We start from the raw sequence: 6020 nt of genomic DNA on the forward strand, positions 1-6020 counted from the left end.
TGCATTGCTAATCCTATGAAGGATACTCAAGTGCCTTTAAAGAGTGATACAATGATTATTTGTGACAAAAAAAATATTTTTTTAGCTTTTTAATAACAAATACACATTTATATCAAGGTCAAAATCATCCCTAATTTTGTATTGTAGAAGGTGGTTGAGTTTAAGTACTTGAGGTCAATTGTCCAGAGTAACAGGGTTTGGAGAAGTGCAGGCAGGGTGGAGTGGATGGAGGGGAAAGTCGAGAGTAATTTGCAACAGAAGGTTGGACAGTTCAGGGACATAGTAAGAGGTGAGGCTGAACTGTGCAGACGAGAGATACTAGGAGAAATCTGTGGAAGATGGAGCTGCCAGGTAAGAGGAAAGGAGGAAGGCCAAAGAGTTGGTTTATGGATGTGGGGAGAGAGGATATGTAGGTCGTTCAAATGACAGAGGAAGATCTAGAGGACAGCAAGAAATGGGAACAGATTATCTGCTGTGATGACCCCTAACAGGAGACAAGAAGAAGCTGAATCATAATGCATGCATCCATTTTTAAGAGGACAGTAACATATATTGCTTTAATGACACCAATTATGAATGTATTTGCAAAAACCTGTTGTCTATAATTCTTGTACTTTTAACTGGAAGAGAGATTACTTGAAAATAATCTGTGCTGGCGTGAAATCATTGTAACTGTTGATAGAAAACAGAGAACCACAGGCACAATGGATTAACCTCAGCTCAGACTCAGGCAGAGATCCACTGTGCTTTCAGTTTTACTCAGAAGATCCAAACAAATTCCCTGATGAAGAAATAAGAAGTAACAAACACATGCATGCACTGTTCATTAAAAACCTAATTTTAAAGCATATTTAAAATTAGGCTTATTACAAAACTGCATTGATTAGATTTTACTTTGACTTTCTCAGGTATGTAATGCTGAAATGTAAAACCAATTAAAGGTTAGGGTAAATGTGTATTTCATTGTGTTTCATGCAATATATTTTCTTAATGGGCTTGGACATTATGAGGAAAGCCTTGCATAATTTGCGAAAACAAAACAAAAGAACATATCTGTTTGAGCTGCAACAACTGCATTTCATGCTGTAGCATAGCACAAGTAGGTAAGAATATTTTTGTTAAGTTTGCATTTTGTCCAAGTTCCTTGCATTGGTTTACTTCTAAAGACGGGCAGAACAATCCAAATACATAATGCATAAATACCAACGCTGCTATTGATATTGGATTGATACTAGTGCAACAGGATCAGTATTTTGTTTCTTTCCTATAAGTTTAGTATGTAGCCCATTGAATTGTCCATCCATCCATTCTCTTCCACTTATCCTTGTCAGGGTCGTGGGGGAGCTGGAGCCTATCCCAGCTGTCTGTCGCAGCGCTAACACAGAGAGACAAACAACCATTCACACCTACATTCATATCTATGGGCAATTTAGAGTTACCAATTAACCTAACCCCACTAGCTGCATGTCTTTGGAATGTGGGAGGGAGCCAGAGTATAAAAATATACAATCTATGAAAAATCTCTGAACCTTTTGTGTTGAAAATCACCTCCGTTTTATTTTTTTAAATGACCCAATGTCTGTTAAAGTCAGACACGTTTCTGTTCCATTTCTCCAAAAAACTCAGTTTCAAAATACATGAAAACCTGAAAGATGTGTTTTATTGTAACTCATTATTGTAAAAAGTGATCATTAAAATGTGTTCAGAATTTGCAAAGTGATGATGATTTATCTTGTGAATCATAACACATTGGTTTTGCCTACATAAGCTACCATTATAAGTTGAAAGTGCCTGTATCGGTATTGGTATCAGTAAGGTCCCTGATACCAATACCAATACTTGATTTTGGTCCAATACCAAAATCCCCAGTATCACAAAGCACTTCCTGTGTGATACTGGATACTTCCAAACTGACCTTAGATGTGGATTTATAGAGAAAAGTTTTTTAAGTGAACAATGTTCATCAGTGCATAAAGTGTGAATGTAGCTTGTGGTGCAAAGCACTTTGGTCAGTAATACTTAACAGTCTACTTAGGTTTAGTTTAAGAAAGTAACAGGCTAATAATGCATATTGTCAAAAGGATCATAACTGTTTTGATTACTGTAATTATTTTAAGTATAGCTCTTTAGTGCTTCGACTAACACAGTTTAAATGCCACACAGTATATTATGGGCTACAGCCAGTTCATCCAAATAAAATGACAAGTCAGTCTGGATCACGTCAGTTTTCAATGCATTTGAAGATGAGTCATCCCTTTGCCCCATAGAAAAGCACTGAAGCAGAGGTGAGAACGTTTTTTAGTGTGCCCATGTGTGCATTTTACAAATGTGGGTACAACTCAGTGTCTAACTAAAGGAATGGCCTTTTTCTGTTCATTATGCGCCTTCATTCACTGAGTGACTGAGTGAAGGGACTAGCTGGGAACCAGTGACACCATATATGAGAAATGACTTGTAATAGACTATTGCTCCACAAGAACTCCTCATCTCCAGCAGTCTGTCTGGAATCTTCACTGGCACTGAAAGGAATACAAAATACAGAAAGAGAGAGTGAGAAAGAGAGAGGGGGAGGCTGAGATTGAGATTGATTGACTAGCTCAGAGTGATAAAGATGCCAGGAACGAGAGCTGGACAAAAAGGTTGCAGAGAGATGAGGTGAGTTACAGGGAGTTATAGGGATCATTTTGCCTTTTAAAGGGAACAAAGAGATGCTCAACACAAGGCCCAGGATATAAAGATGATTCTGGGGCTTATTTACCACCATGTACACCCTGTTCAAGGGTCAGAGGGATAAATTCACAAAGCTCCCTTCTACTGTCTAAATTTAAAAAAAAAAAACATAGATTTTTAGAGGCAGCAGGTTTTAAATGAACAAGGATCTATATTTTTTTTTCCAGAAAGGGTCAATGGCAAAATAGAAACAACCAAAACTGGACAGGTTTAGGGTAAAGCAAAAAGGTTAAAAGTTGGGATGGTACAGTTACTAAATAATTACTGTGCAAAATCTTTTGCTGGAAAAATGTTTAAAGCTGTCCATAATGATATGTTCACTATCTACAGATTTACAACTTACTAAATACATACATGAATTTAATTATAAAATTAATCTGGTTATATTTTTCCTTCTACACGTACTTGGTTCTAAATGATGCTTATAGGATGCTGCTTTTATGCAGGTTACTTGTTTTTACCCAATCTTTAGAAATAATTACAGTCACAATTACCCAAGGTTTTTCAGTGTGTTATGCTGCTATTACTGTAATTAAAATCCAGCTTAATATTATTATTGTTATTGTTGCTAGCTTGAAACTGGACACCCTTTACACACTCCCCGTTCATGCTGACAGGCCGCAGCTCAGACTTCCTCCTTCTGAAGTCGACTACCAGTTCTTTTGTCTTGGTGATACTGAGGTCCAGGTTGTTGTCTACACACCAATCTGACAGCCTCTGAACCTCAGCTCTGTACACCGTTTTGTCTCCCCCAGAGATGAGCCCCACCACGGTGGTATCATCTGCAAATTTAATGACTGTGTTAACTGGGTGGGAGCTAACACAGTCATGTGTGTACAGAGTGTACAGTAGGGGATTCAGTACACAGCCTTATGGAGAGCCGGTGTTAAGGCTGAGGGCTGAGGAGAGATGAGGCCCCACTTTCTGTACACAGTCTGACAGGAAGTCTCTGATCCAGCAGCAGGTGGTAGAAGGAAGCTGTTAAACCTCAGGATAAAAAAAGCTTGGAAACTCAGGTGCCCATATGTATGTATGTATGTGTATGTATGTCTAAGTATATGGGTCATTATTCAGGCTTTATGTAAAAAGCCTGAATAATGACCACTTACTTAATAATTACTGGCCCATTTCTAAACTGTCAGGTTTAGGTTCTGGAAAATGTGACAAAGACCAGAGGGAGACTCACACAATAAATACACAGGAGAGAATCAGGGTAGAGGAAACGCCCGGGGAACATGGCTGAAAAGAATCTAAATTGTGTTGTCTTCGTATAGCTTTGAATAATTACACAGTATCCACTTGTGTTTTGCGAGCGTCTGCTCCAAACATTTTCTTATTTCATTCACAAGTCAGTCTTCTTTTATAGAGGCATTCATGAGCCCTCTCAAATACAGCGCCCCCTACTGGCAAAACCCCATTGGCACATGAACACCCACACATCACCACATCCCCTTTTCTCTGACAACATAGGTCCCACGAATCAACATATACACATATTTGTATTACAACAATAATTTTTTTTCTCTCAACACCATCAGAATATAAAATAAAAACAAATCCAGTCATAGCTTTACAGATTAAGCCTAACTGGTCTCTTGACCTTACGCTCTGACCTCCTCAATACAGGTTCTGAAACAACTGCACTTTTCTCCACATGCTCATGTCCATCCAGTGGTTTTAAACCAGACACTATCTCTGCATGTGACACATCAACATTTTCATCTTCCTCACCATATTGTTCCTCCTGAAATGTCTCTTTAGTCTTCAGCAAGTTACGACGGTTCCTTCTGAACACATGACCTTCTTCAGTTCTTACGTCATATGATCTCGGACCTGCTTCCTGAAGAACAATGGCTTTCCTGCTCCATGCATTCTGATCTTGGATTCTCACTACATCATCCTTTGCAAGCAATCCAAGTGCTCTTGTTCCCTTGTCGTATTGCAGTTTTTGCTTCCATTTCAGATGCTCCTGCTTTTTTATAATTTCTTCACTCTGCTTGCTTTCTGCATAGCAGGGCAAAGTTGTGTGTAGCTTACGATTCATCAGCAATTCTGCAGGGGATAAACCACAGTCAAGAGGAGCAGTCCTGTAGCTCAGCATAGCTAAATAAGGATCTGATCGACTGTCTGTAGCCTTCTTCAGAAGCTGCTTGATGATATGCACTCCTTTTTCAGCCTTGCCATTTGCCTGTGGATGTTGAGGACTTGATGTGACATGTTTAAAGCCGTATTCTCTTGCGAAATTCTGCCATTCTTTGCAATTATAGCAAGGACCATTGTCACTAATGACAGTTTCAGGTATTCCGTGCCTGGAAAAGATAGACTTCACATGTGTGATCACATTATTAGCAGTTGTACTTGTAAGCAGAGCAATCTCAGGAAAGTTAGAGTAATAATCTATCACCAACAGATAGTCTTTCCCATTAAAATGAAATAAATCTGTTCCGACTTTCCTCCAAGGCGCTGTAGGAAGTTCAGGAATCATCATGGGTTCTCTTGCCTGTCTGCTCTGAAACTTGTTACATGTTTCACACTTTCCAACCATGGTCTCAATGTCTTTATTAATGCCAGGCCAGTACACAGTGTCTCTAGCTCTCCTTTTACACTTTTCTATTCCCAGATGTCCCTCATGTATTCTTTGAAGTATCAGCTGTCTCAGACTATGTGGTATCACAATCCTATTGCCTCTCAACAGCAGTCCATCTACCACATTGAGCTCCGATCTAACATGATAATACTTTGAACAAGACCCTTTGGGCCAGTCTCCTTGGATATTTTCCATCACCGTTTGCAGCTCCCTGTCTGCAGCTGTCTCCTCGCATATTTGTTTTATCTTTGCGTCAGACACTGGCAGAGACTCCACTATCATATTAACATGATCGTCTACTTCTTTCTCAGTGGAGCTTGCGTGACACACCTCTGATGCTCGCGACAGTGCATCCGCTAAAGCTAAATGCTTTCCTGGTGTGTATATCAAGTCAAAGCTGCACCTTTGCAGTTTCATCATGAGACGTTGAATCCTCGGCGACATCTCGTTCAGATGTTTCTTAATGATTGACACCAAAGGACGATGATCTGTCTCAACTGTAAAGGTAGGAAGACCATAAACATAACAGTGAAAAATATCAAGTCCATATGCCAGTCCGAGACATTCTTTCTCAATCTGAGCATATCTGGTTTCAGACTTAGTCATGGATCTAGAAGCATAAGCAACTGGTTTCCAACTCCCCTCTTCAGCTTGAAGTAAAACAGCTCCAAGCCCATCCTTTGAGGCATCTGTTGAGATTTTC

The sequence above is a fragment of the Rhamphochromis longiceps genome, linkage group LG7, assembly GCF_057381845.1.
Source record: "Rhamphochromis longiceps isolate RC_006_pf linkage group LG7, R_longiceps_female_GT1.1, whole genome shotgun sequence".
Taxonomy (NCBI): domain Eukaryota; kingdom Metazoa; phylum Chordata; class Actinopteri; order Cichliformes; family Cichlidae; genus Rhamphochromis; species Rhamphochromis longiceps.